This window comes from Amblyomma maculatum, unplaced genomic scaffold (assembly GCF_055883805.1).
Source record: "Amblyomma maculatum isolate TAMU_Amacu unplaced genomic scaffold, ASM5588380v1 scaffold_19, whole genome shotgun sequence".
In the NCBI taxonomy this organism is placed as follows: Eukaryota; Metazoa; Arthropoda; class Arachnida; order Ixodida; family Ixodidae; genus Amblyomma; species Amblyomma maculatum.
The window spans coordinates 5,910,769-5,924,150 of NW_028146744.1; the positions used below are offsets into that span (position 1 = coordinate 5,910,769).

The 13,382-nt window shown below is 47.5% G+C and overlaps 1 pseudogene; it reads left to right on the forward strand.

Moving 5' to 3' along the window:
- The first annotated feature begins 4,551 nt into the window (after positions 1 to 4,551).
- Positions 4,552 to 12,850, forward strand: LOC146171614 (uncharacterized; annotated as a pseudogene).
- Positions 12,851 to 13,382: the final 532 nt, after the last annotated feature.

Genomic DNA, 13,382 nt, shown 5'->3' on the forward strand with positions numbered 1-13,382 from the left:
AGTCCAGCCTTCATGATCAGGGTAAGCTTGTTCACAGTGTTATAGTGTTTATCAAAGTCTGGAATGCCGAGATAATTTATTTATTATTAATTTAATAATGCTGCAGTTACACATGGGATTTTTCGGCGTAGGTGTGGGCTTATAAGGAGAAGAAATAGAAGTACAGATGAAATGTCTAGATGAAAATCAAAAGTAACAGTAATAAACTCCCCTTTGGCAGTAAAGAGAGGGAATAATAATTGAAAGAAATGCGAACTACGGCTGTCACAGCCAGTCAGTGACAAATATTTGTTAAACAAAATTAAAAGTAAAACTCAATAATACAACACACTACTTGCCGAAAACTTGTAAGGTTTCATCGTTAATAAGCTTACTCCATTCTGTTACTAGTTCTTGGAAAATGATTGGTCAAACAAGAGTAACGAATCAGACATATCTCTTCTGCTTATTCATTGGCAAAATAGGCTTTTAGATTCTGCACGAGCATTTAACTTTTTACGCCGAAAAAAGTGAGAAGGAAGTGTACGACAGAGCTAATTAAAGTGCGATTTCGTAACTGCCCAATTACGATGAACTGAGATAATGCTGCATTCTAGAATTGAAGTGATTGCGAAAAATGTTCGGAATAGTTAGTGATTTCAGATGGCTCTGTTTCACTCCAGTTTTATGTGCTGTACTACGCCCAATGAATAGAACAAGTCAGATTTGCGTCCGCAAAGATTTTTTTGCGTGCTGGGAGTTCATTAAAAAGGTGTTTTGGCTTTGCTCACCTTAAGTATAGCAGACCTAAAAAGAACATGTAAAAATTGCTGAATATAAAATTAAAACAAAATAAAGAATACTGCATCCACTGGAGACGTGTCAGCCAAGAAAGATGCTGGCGTCATATTCCAGTTATGAGCAGTTTGTGTGTATGGCATAGGCGAGACCAGTGATGCCGAATGCTTTTAGTATCTGCCTGTGGACTTGTCAACGAAACATCCCTTTGTTGAAATGCATGCTACTTGCTCAGTCTTTCACGGTCTGCAAACGTGCTAGACAGTCTAGTTTGGTATTTATCAAGTGTCGTGTTCATTTTTACTTTTTCGCAGTTATTTGATTTGGGACTTCCAGCTTCCAAGAGGATGGATAGATGCCCAACAATGATGTACTGCAAGGCAGCAGGGTCGCCGTGTGCACAAGTCACACAATTCATGCTGAAACATATATATTGGACAATTGCAGCAGGCCTTTATTTTTGTTTACAATAGATAAGCAGGCTCATGCATTAATTAAATTTCCGTTATCACCTCACATTCTTTTTCATGTGTGCAGGCATCTTCCTGGTAAGAGATGGAGCAGAGATGGGCAAATCGCGCAGAAACCCTCATATTGGATAGTCCCTCACCTGTACCAAGGCTTCATATTTGTTTACTTGAGGTAAACTAATTCATGTGCATTAATTAGCTCTGTTAGTACCTTATTCTTTGACATGTATATGGGCATCTTGGTGACAGCTGCGTCCTGTTTAAGACAGGAGCAGAGAGTGGCAGTCATGTTGATTGTTTGTGGTAAGCTGGTGTAAATGCATTTCATTTTTATTTGTTCACTTTCTTTTGCATCTGGGCAGGCATCAGGCTGAATATTAGGCTCCTTGTCTTCATTTCCTTTGGCTAATGATGAATTCTACCATTGTTCTGGTGTAATGAAGAGAGCTGCCTGCTAATTCTAATTAGCATTTCGTTTCAAACATAGTGCATACTGTAGATTGCAGTGCTGTACTAACAGGGATGAGTCAAGAGGAGCTCTGACTAGCAACTGTATTTTATTGCCCTAAACGAGATTATATAGGCACTAGGTCTAGAACCACGAAAGGAAAAACCAACACATCACTTCATGCATCCATGACAAGATTATCGCATTTGTTTCTCATTCCTCCGATCTTGCATCTTATCATTCGCATTCAGAAATGACATTTCTTGTTCGCTAATACACACATAGGGGTTACTGACACACTTATCTGCGCATTTTCAGATCGTCAAAGCGCCTACTATCACCCTTGTGGTGGTGCCCCGGCACTTGAGAAGAATAGCTCTTTCAAGGGCAGGGGTTCAGCACTTGCACTCGCTACAGTGTAAGGCAAGTTCCCTTACATTTGGGTCCCTCAGGTGTCTTTTATGTTCTTGCAATCGTGTTCAGGCCCCTCCTTGTTTGGCCTGTGTAGATGTTGCCGCACAGCAGGGGAACTGAGTACACCACATCTTTGCATTCTACGAAAGGCGGACGATGCCTCATCACGCAGCCAGGCCTACATTAGGTGTCAGAATTGACACGTTTTGCACAACTGACGCAGTTTCTTTAGGGCCGAGAAGAAAATATTTATGACCGCTCTATTTTTTTATCTTTTTCAATTTGTATGATACCACATTGTTGAGTTCGTGGACCCCACTGTTTGCCGGACGAATTCCACCCGGAAACCCGAGCGTTCCCAGCAAGCCGTACCGTCGATGCCGCTGCCTCGAGGCGACGACGTGGCGCCAGCAGCCGGCATTTGTGGCTGCAACGAAAACACTATTCTTGGCTGCGTTCTCCAACAGCGCATCCACAACGCCATCCGAGACGGGTATACAAAGGTTGGGATGATGTGTACCGTCGCGGCGGAAGCGGTAGAACGCATCCCTTTCTCCCTTCGTCTGGACCTACGAAACTCGGATACCTGCCCGAGCTGCGATTGCCTCCCTGCGTGAAATGCTTGAGGCACATGACGGCTGCGCATGTGTTCGTGTGAGAACAACAAATTCTAAAGAAGAGCCCCCAGCAACGGGCTTGGACCTATTCGCCTCTTCGACTGTTCGCAGCGTCAACGCAGAAGAGAGAGCTCCGCTGATTGGTGGAAAAGGGCGTGATCTGAAGGACTGAACTCTATATAAGAGCGCCCGACCCCATTGTTCTTCTCTTTCCCCTTTGTGGTCTCTGTCGTTGCCATGTGACGTCTACTTCTATGCTACTCTTTGTGTTAATAATGAGAACACAGTTCTCTTAATATTCTCTGTTCCTGAGCCCATGTTTCTTCGCTTCTGCGGGTCAGTCCCCCAGAGGACCCGAGTCACGGCCAATACAGGACCGTCGACACGCAAGAGCTGGTTGGCAGCAGCTGGGATGGACCAGACGACGTCGTGCTGCTTCTGCGGGTGAGCGTTTGGTTTTCGCTAAGGATTCACCAGGCTTCAGACTTTGAGTGAATAATCTTGAACCACTGGGAATTGAGCGTTTGTCAGTTGAGACGGTATCCAATGACTTTACTTGAGAGCAGAACCAAAGCAGAAAAGACACGAAAATGGACCTAACGAAGTTGTCGAGGGCGGACTTGCGATTTTTGTGCGACGAGTTGGGACTAGAAGGGCAGAACAAAAAGTCGAAGATAGACATGTCTAGGAACATCGCTAAACACGTAGAGAATAATGACCAGCTCGTAGATGCTTGGAAAACCGTTCAGGAGTCAAAAGAGAAAGCTGAACGGGAGCAGAAACGACGTAAGGAGGAAGCCGTACCAGAGAGGGAAAAAGAAAAGGAACGTGAAAAATGGCAATCTGAGAAACAGGAAAGATAGCTAAAGCGTTTGCAGCTTGAAAACGAAAGACAGGAAGCCGCTAAAGCGAGAGCGGTGACTCCTGAAAGAGCAAGCGATGGAGAATCGTATCACATGGACAAATATATGCAACCATTTAAAATTGGACGGGACATAGGATTGTCCCTGGGATATTATGAGAGAGCCTGTGAACATGAGAACTTTGCCCATGATACCTGGCCACAACAGCTTCTTACCGCCTTGCCCTGTGAAGTAGCTGAAGTTACCGCAAGGCTTAATGCAAAGGATGCAGCCGATTACGAGAAAATCAAAGCCAGCCTTCTGAAAAGACACAGGCTTTCTGCCGAGGCCTTCCGTCAGCGGTTTAGAAACACGATTAAGAGCGAGTGCGAGGGCTATCCGGAGTTCGCGTATGCCCTTAAGGCCAATCTGCTCGAGTGGCTTAAGGGAGCGCAAGCTTATGAAATCAGAGACAAAATTTTTTAATGCATTTGCCTTGAACAATTTTACCGAAACATCCCCCATGCATTGAAACTGTGGGTTGAAGACAGGGAAAATGTCGACACAGTTGAAAAATCCCCCGAACTCGCGGAAGAGTACGCGACGCGAGAAAGCTAAGTAACGAGGGTGTACTGTCACCAGTGAGAAACGCGGTGCGAGGCCTGTTACCTAGCCGAAGGGTTCCCCAGGTATAAAGTTCGGAGCTGGTCGAGGCATCGAGAAAAGCGCCAGAAAAGCGCGAAGAGCAGTCGAGGAGAGAAGGCGTTGAGAAAATCGTAAAAAGAGAGTTTGAGGCTATCAAACCACTTCGCTGCTATAACTGCAATGGTGTCGGGCACTTTGCGGCGAAATGTACGAAGCCGTGAGTGGTGTTCTCATGCGTCGATGATAGCGACGAGAACCTAGAGCTCCTTCGACCGTATTTGCACCAACTGCAGGTAAATGGGAAACCCTGCAGAGTGCTTCGGGATAGCGCTGCGACGATGGATGTTGTCCACCCATCATATGTCACAGCAGATGACTTCAATGGTGAAGTGACCTGGATCAAACAGGCAGTGGAAGAACACAGTGTCTGCCTACCAATGGCTAGAGTGAGGATTTGTGGGCCATTCGGACAGCTCATAACTGAGGCCACTGTTTCAAAGGCTCTCCCACTTCAATACCCTTACCTTTTATCGAACCGGTCAGATCTATTGCTGCGCACGAGAGATCAGAAACTCGAAAGCGGATCAGTACAGGCTCTGAAAAGGTAAAAAACCCGCTTACTCGTCCTTCAGCTGAGCCAGATCTCCGAACGTGAGGAAGCGAGTGTCACGAAATCGGCGCACATTTTTATTAAGCCGGCGCGGCGCGAGGCCCGTGCGGCGCCGCATGGAGGCTTCCACAATGTTCAAGAAAATCTTTCCCCGCGCGAGAGAGCGCGTAGCTTTGTACGCGTAGCCATCACCCTCTTTCTCATTACCCGGCGATGACGATGGTTCATCAGTCTTTAATATGCCAGAGCTCTCCAGAATTTTCTACGGGTCGTAGCCAATGACGACGCGTGGCACGACGGGAGGAAAAGGGAGCGCTCTAACCAGCGAAACTAAGTGTGTGTGCGCGCTATCCTTAGCGCGCCTTAACAGACTCGCGGCGCGCCCTATTTATTGAGGCCGCGCCGCTTGTGCAGTCAGTCAGTCAGTCGGTGGTTGCGGCGTGTTCGCAAGTGCGACAACTGGACTCCCGGGGATCACTCGCTGCTGGCAAGCCCACGGACCTGCGAGGGAGCGGCGCTCGTCTTGTATGGCAGCCACATTGTGACTCTTGAGGCGTCGGACTGCAACAGTGCCCGGTGAACAATTTGGTGCTTGTTTATGTGACTCTCTCGTGTTTGATCTGAGTTGTAAAGCCTCTGTGTTATTGAATCCCTCGGTAGTTGCATGCTTAGCGTTTGTATTCTGTGAACCTCTCGGCTGTGCATTTCAAATGTTCTTGTGTATTCCTTTGTATCAACTCTTGCTGTGCATAAATTGTGTTTTGTTTGTTACTTCTGACTCCGAACCTTACTCTGGCTTGAACCGGCGACAGCTGGGCACCAAACGGCTACCCCCTTCTGTCACTACAAGGTTGTTGAATTGCGGCTGAGCTTGCCAAGCAAGTCGAGGGCATCTCCTTTGCGACCAGAACAACTACCCCCACTCACTCTAAGGGTGTCTTGGAGTGTGCGCACCGTCAAGGGCGCATCGTTAATAATCCCTCCTAATTATTAACGGGTGACAGCGAGTGAGGCACAAGCTGAACAAACACTAGAAACAAGCGCTTAGAAAGAAGAAATAACGGGATCTCAGATTCAGATCGACACACGTACGAAGACTGCGATCACACCGCAATCAGATCACGAAGAAAGCGCTGAGGGATCGCCATTACCCCCAGCTTCACAGAACTTTGACCGTCTGTTGCAAGTGAACAGAAAGACTAATAACGGAGAAAAGGCAGGACCCTACCTTAGCAAAAACGTTCGTCACAGCCAAAGAGGGCATTGCTAGACACAATGTAACCTTGCATGAAAAAGGAGGATTATTGTACCGATACTACCTGGACAGAAAGGGCAAAACACTTGATCAGTTGGTAGCACCTGAAAAGTACAGAGCTGACCTTCTGAGTTTGTGTCATGGGAACGGCTGGTCAGGGCACCAAGGCATTAGCAAAACGAAGGAGAGGCTGTTAATGGAGTACCATTGGCCAGGATGTTTTAAAGACATGGAACGTTATGTGATATCTTGCGATGTGTGCCAGCGAGTGGGCAAGCCGGGAGAGACTTGGAAGGCACCTTTGAAAATCGTGCCTTTGATCTCTGAGCCTTTCCGCCGACTTGTAATAGATGCTGTAGATCCTTTGCCCAAGACGAAGTCAGGTTACAGGTATCTCCTTACTATGCTATGCCCCGCCACTAAATTTCCCGAGGCCGTTCCCTTGAAAGAATTGAGCTCTTTCGAAATAGTTGATGCTCTGTTGTCAGTGTATGCGCGGATAGGGTTTCCGGCGGAAATCCAAGCGGATCAGGGTACGTTCTTCACTAGCAATTTAACGACCAGGTTTTTAGAGAGATGCGGAGTGAAGCTGATGCACAGCTCCGTGTATCATCCTCAGTCAAACAGCATGGAAAAATGGCACTCTGTGCTTAAGCGAGTGTTGCACGCTCTTTGCTCCCTATTGCAAAAACCAGCGTCTCCAGTGCGAAACCAGTAAGATTTTCGCGCTGGTTTTGCACTGGATCTGCTGGGCACGCTGGAGGTCTGCGATATTCACTGGAGCAGTAACGGGGAGACACTGGCTGCACTGGTGCGATGGGAGAGAAACGCTGGGATTAGACTTTTGACGCTGGGTGTGTCGCTGGCATCCGCCATGCACTGGGAGAAGCACTGTATGTGCGCTGGGGCCGCACTGGTACCAGTGCCCCAGTATAGCCGGTGCGGCCTGCGGCATCAGCCGGAGTAGCATCCCTCAGGGGCCAACAGGGCAACAGCGTACTTTCAATCGACCATCGGGGGGCATATGAAAAATATGGTTCAAGCAAGCGCTTTTTGCTGCGAAGTCGTTGCGCATTTGTAAGAAAACAAAGGCAATATCTTTTTTCTAGAGTTTCATGTTTCGATAGGTCGTTTCGAGCGTTTCGAGAGCGACAACGATCGCCGCGCCTCGATCTCATGACAGACTGACGATTAACGCACTACTAAAGCTGGAATTGAATAATGTGGGCTACCATGCATAACCAACTTCACAGCTGATCTTATGGGCACTCTAACACAATGATTACTGCCAAAATGTTCAATGCGGGCTCAATCGCAGGCGAGCGTAGCCTGCACCACGGCCCAGTATCAACAGCAGAAAGAAAAACTAAAACGAGGAAGAGAGTAGTTTACCGAGCGATGGGTCCATGAGAGAAAAAGCAACAACATACAGCGCTTGTAATACATAATATTTGGCGTGTTTCTCAAGCTTTTGCGCTCCTTCTTACTCTGCGTATTAAGCAGCCGAGCCCTCGGTCATCGCAACGCTTCCCGCAATGTTTACATACAAATAAGGTTTAGTTACACGCAATTAGGGTCATCGCTGCGGCGCTTGCCGGTATTGAAGCTTGGTCGCACGTTTTTCCTTGAAGGCTTCTACTAAAGTTCTGTGTTCAGCGAAAATTACGCCCACGGTAGCAGAGCACCACCCAAGAGCCGGCGTTGGCAAATTTGCCAGCGATGTCAAGCTCCACATGTTAAAATGATTCCAGGGCAAAAAATAGCGCGCATAGGCACCCAGAACATTAGTTACAAGTCGTGAGAGCAGACAGCAAGCTAAAATGATCAAGAAGTTGCAACTGTTAGAGCGGTAGCAATGGCCTGTAGACTGCGAAACATGAAGTCCCAACCTTATAAATGCGAGTCATGACATAAAATGCAAAAATGTTTACAGAAAAACCAGTTCTCGGCGTGGCCGAGTGGTTAGCGTGCTGAGCTAGTGATTGGTGTGTACCTAGGGACTTAGTTTGAGGCACGCTTGGTGCACTAATTTTTTTTTTTTTACCCTTTTTAGGTTTTTTTTATGTACCTAACTTGTTTTGTTACTTTTTACTTTTTAATTTTTATCCCACACCTTTTTTTCCGAGCGAACAGTGCCGCCAGCGCGGAGCGTCCCAGTATGCCACGTCCCAGTGCGCCCAGTGTCCAGCGTCATACTGGGACCATAATCAGGTATGGCGCTGGGGCGCTGGCTCCCAGTGGCACTGGTTTTTGCAATAGGGCTATGAGCACAAAGAAGATTAAGAGCGCTGTCTGCCTGCCACACTGTTCGCTTTACGAACAGTCGCCCACGAAGCTACCGGGTTCACTCCCGTAGAACATGTGTACGAAAGAACGCTCCGCTCCCCACTTCGAATGCTGAGAGAAATGTGGGAGGGCACAGGCGAGAGCCAGACAGTCGTAGAGTACGTGCTTAAACTGCTGGGCTGCCTTAATGATACCCGAGAACTAGTGGACCAGAATATGAAAGCTGCCCAAGAAGCTGTCAAAATCTATTACGACAAATAGGCGCCCGCGGCCGACAGTTCAAAACGGGTGATCGCGTCATGATCCTCAGACCATTGCGGAAAAATAAGCTTGATGTCCACTGGGACGGTCCAGTTGTACACAAACTATCAGAAACGAATTACGCTCTGAATGTTCCAGGCAGGAGAAAAGAGGTGAGGATATATCATTGTAACCTGATGAAGCCGTACGTTGAACGGAGCGGGATCGTTCACGTAATGCTGTATGAACCTGAGGAGCCAGTTTGCGATGTTCCCGATTGGGAGGGAAATCCTGACGACCATAGCAACATGGACCAAATCATGGCCCTCTCGGTAAACACCGAGCTCTTTAGTACCTGTCAGGTAGAGACTCTAAAACAGTTGCTCACAGAATTTGGTGACCTGTTTAGCAGCCACCCACGGAAAACGCATCTCTTGACACATGACATTGAGCTCGCGTCAAAAGAACCAATTAGATCAAAGCCCTACAGGGTCTCACCACGACAGAAAGAAATACTGGAGACCGAGATTCAGCGCATGCTAGAATTGGGGGTTATCGAACCAGCGAAAAGTGACTACACGTCACCTCTCATTCTAGTGGAAGCACCGGGAAGGGATCCTTGACCATGCGTCGATTACTGGAAATTGATTGCTATCACTAAGGATCAGCTCTATCCAATACCAAACATTGAAGAAAGGGTTGAAAGGGTGAGCAACGCGAGGCACATTTCCACGCTTGATCTCGTGAGGGGATATTGGCAAGTTCGCTTCTCCGAAAGCGCAAGCAGGTATGCCGCTTTCATCTCCCCAGTAGGCACATTTGGCCCACTCGTGCTTAGCTTTGACCTGAAAAATGCGCCATTCAGTTTTTCTAAAGTCATGGACATCGTCCTGAAGGACATGCAGGGCTTCGCTCTCCATTATTTAGATGACGTTGAAAATTGTTTTTGATATCTGGGAAGAGCATCTAGAGCATCTGAGAAGCGTGTTTTCACGGTTTCGTAATGTCGGGTTAACAATGAAGGCTGAAAAATGTCGGTTTGGCTGTGCCCATGAGACTTACTTGGGCAACATTGTAGGCCAGGGAACACGGCGTCCGTCAGAGTTAATGATAACCCCGATTGTGGAATTTCCACAACCACGAACCAAAACGGAAATTCGATCCTTTCTGGGAATAGTCGGGTATTACCAGCGATACATCCAAAACTACTCCCAGCTGGCTAGTCCATTAACCGATGCACTGCGGAAAGGAGCCCCCAATAACGTTCTTTGGGATGAAGCGAAAGAAAACTCCTTCAAGAGCCTGAAGGAAGTGCTAGTGTCGCGAGCCGTGCTTAGGGCCACGGATTAAACAAAGGAGTTTGTAGTTCAGTGCGACGCCAGCGATAGAGGAATGGGTGTTGTTTTAAGCCAGGTACACGACGACTTTGAGGAACATCCGATTCTGTATGCCAGCCATAAATTAACCCGCAAATAACCTACAGCGCATCGGAAAAGGAATGCGCATGCTTGGTATGGGTGGCACAGAAGCTCTTGTGTTACCTGTACGGGGCAGAGTTCGTTTTTGAAACTGACCACTGCTCTCTGACATGGTTGCGACAAATGTCCCCCAAAAATGGTCGTTTGCTCAGGTGGAGCCTCGCACTCCAGTAGTACAATTTTGCAGTACGGTATAAGAAAGGAGGTAATCGGAAAAGTGCGATGCAGTGACCACAGGATGGTGAGGTCCCGAATTAGCCTAAATCTGAAGAAGGAACGCAACAGATTAGTAAGAAAGAAACCCATCAACGAATTAGCGGTGAGGGGGAGGGCGGAAGAGTTCAGGATCTCGCTACAGAATAGGTTTTCAGCTCTAACTGAGGATGGCGACATTACCCTAGAGGCAAGGAACAATAATTTCAGAGATATCATTACTGAGTGCGCGGTAGAAGTAGGCGGTAGAATAGTTAGAGAGGATACCGGTAAGCTGTCTAAGGAGACGAAAGATTTGATTAAGAAACGTCAGAGTATGAAAGCTTCCAATCCAACAGACCAGATCGAATTGGCCGAGATATCAAAGCTAATCAATAAGCGCAAGGTGGCTGATATCAGGAAGTATAACATGGAGAAAATTGAGCACGCTGTAAAGAACGCGGGAAGCCTTAAAGCGGTAAAGAAGAAATTGGGCATTGGCAAAAACCAGATGTATGCGATAAGGGACAGGGCGGGCAACGTAATCACTAATATGGAGAAGATAGTCAAAGTAACCGAGGAGTTCTATACAGATCTCTACAGTAGCCAAAGTAGTCAGGACCGTAATGAGATTGGCGGTAGGGAAAAACAGTCAGACGTTCCACCAGTGACGAAGGACGAGGTCAAGAAAGCACTAGAAACTATGAAAAGGGGGAAATCAGCTGGAGAGGATCAGATAACTACAGATTTGCTGAAGGACGGGGGGGATATCGTGCTAGAAAACCTGGCCACCCTGTATACGCAGTGCCTGGTGTCATCGAGGGTACCGGAACCATGGAAGAATGCAAACATTATCCTCATTCACAAGAAAGGGGACTCTAAGGACCTTAAAAATTACAGACCAATCAGCTTACTGTCTGTTACGTATAAGGTATTTACTAAGGTAATCGCTAATAGAATCAGGACAACCTTAGACTACAATCAAGCAAAGGATCAAGCAGGGTTTCGGAAACGGTACTCTACTATCGATCATATCCATACCATCAATCAGGTGATAGAAAAATGCTCGGAATATAACCAGCCCTTATACATAGCATTCATTGATTACGAAAAAGCATTTGACTCAGTTGAAACCTCGGCGGTGATGCAGGCATTGCGAAATCAGGGGGTAGACGAGCCATACGTGAAAGTGCTGGAAGATATATATAGCGGCTGCACAGCAACCATAGTTCTGCATAAGGAAAGTAACAAAATTCCCATAAATAGAGGTGTTAGGCAAGGAGAGACAATCTCCCCAGTACTATTCACAGCTTGTTTAGAGGAAGTATTCAGAGACTTGGAATGGGAGCAGTTAGGGATAAGGGTAGATGGAGAATACCTCAGTAATCTGCGATTTGCTGATGACATTGCCTTGCTAAGCAACTCCGGGGATGAACTGCAAATAATGATTGATGACCTAGACAGGAAAAGTAGAAAGGTAGGCTTGAAAATCAATATGCAGAAGACTAAGGTAATGTTCAACAGCCTCGGGAAGGAACAGCAGTTTACATTAGGTAGCGAAATACTGGAAGTAGTATGCGAATATGTCTACTTAGGACAGGTAGTAACCGCAGACCCGGACCACGAAAGGGAAATAAGAAGAATACGATTGGGATGGAGCGCATTTGGCAAGCACTCGCAGATTATGACTAGCAGCTTACCGGTATCGCTCAAGAGGAAAGTATACAACAGTTGCATCTTGCCTGTACTCACCTATGGGGCTGAAACGTGGAGGCTAACCAAGAGAGTTCTACTTAAGTTGAGGACAACCCAGAGGGCTATGGAACGAAAAATAGTAGGGGTAACCTTAAGAGATAGAAAGCGTGCAGAGTGGGTCAGAGAAATAACTCAAGTTACCGACATTCTAGTAGAAATTAAGAAGAAATGGACATGGGCAGGACATGTAGTGCGAAGAGAAGATAACCGATGGTCGCTGAGGGTAACAAACTGGATTTCAAGGGAAGGAAAGCGTAGCAGGGGGCGGCAGAAAGTTAGGTGGGCGGATGAGATTAAGAAGTTCGCAGGGGTCAAGTGGATGCAGCTAGCACAAAACCGGGTTAAGTGGAGAAATATGGGAGAGGCCTTCACCCTGCAGTGGGTATAATCAGGCTGATGATGATGATGATGATAAAAAAGGAAAACTGCACGTGAATGCCGATTGTTTGAGCCGGCTGTTATGAGGAGATAACTATCTATGATCACCTCCTGTTTTGACTGTTTGTTTCGGAGCGGTCCGTCTATCGCTGCTTCAGCGGGACCATGTATTTGTGTTTTGGTGTCACCATATTCAGACAACAACCAATTTCTTTCTTGGGTCAAGTGTTTTTGTGTTTTGAGAAGGAAGCCTGGTGGGTCTTGCGCGAATTCTGGACGCTTGCACGTAGAGCAGTGCGTTGTTGCACGAAATGTCCTACCTGTGCGTTCCATTGTCTGTGTTTTGTGGTAAAGTTTTACCCAGAGTTACAAGCCAAGGGTTCTACCCGAGCCCGGGCATCACCGTGGAGGACTCTCCGTCTCTCCAGTCCCAGCGGTTGTGAACGCTGGCCCATTTAGATTCTCCTGGCCGCGGAGAGCTGTTGATTTCGTGGACCCCGCTGTTTGCCGGACGAATTCCACCCGGAAACCCGAGCGTTCCCAGCAAGCCGTACCGTCGATGCCGCTGCCTCGAGGCGACGACGTGGCGCCAGCAGCCGGCATTTGTGGCTGCAGCGAAAACACCATTCTTGGCTGCGTTCTCCAACAGCGCATCCACAACGCCATCCGAGACGGGTATACAAAGGTTTGGACGATGTGTACCTTCGCGGCGGAAGCGGTAGAACGCATCCCCTTCTCCCTTCGTCTTGGACCTACGAAACTCGGATACTTGAGCGAGCTGCGATTGCCTCCCTGCGTGAAATGCTTGAGGCACATGACGGCTGCGCGTGTGTTCGTGTGAGAACAACAAATTCTAATGAAGAGCCCCCAGCAACGGGCTTGGACCTATCCGCCTCTTCGACTGTTCGCAGCGTCAACGCAGAAGAGAGAGCTCCGCTGATTGATGGAAAAGGGCGTGATCTGAAGAACTGAACT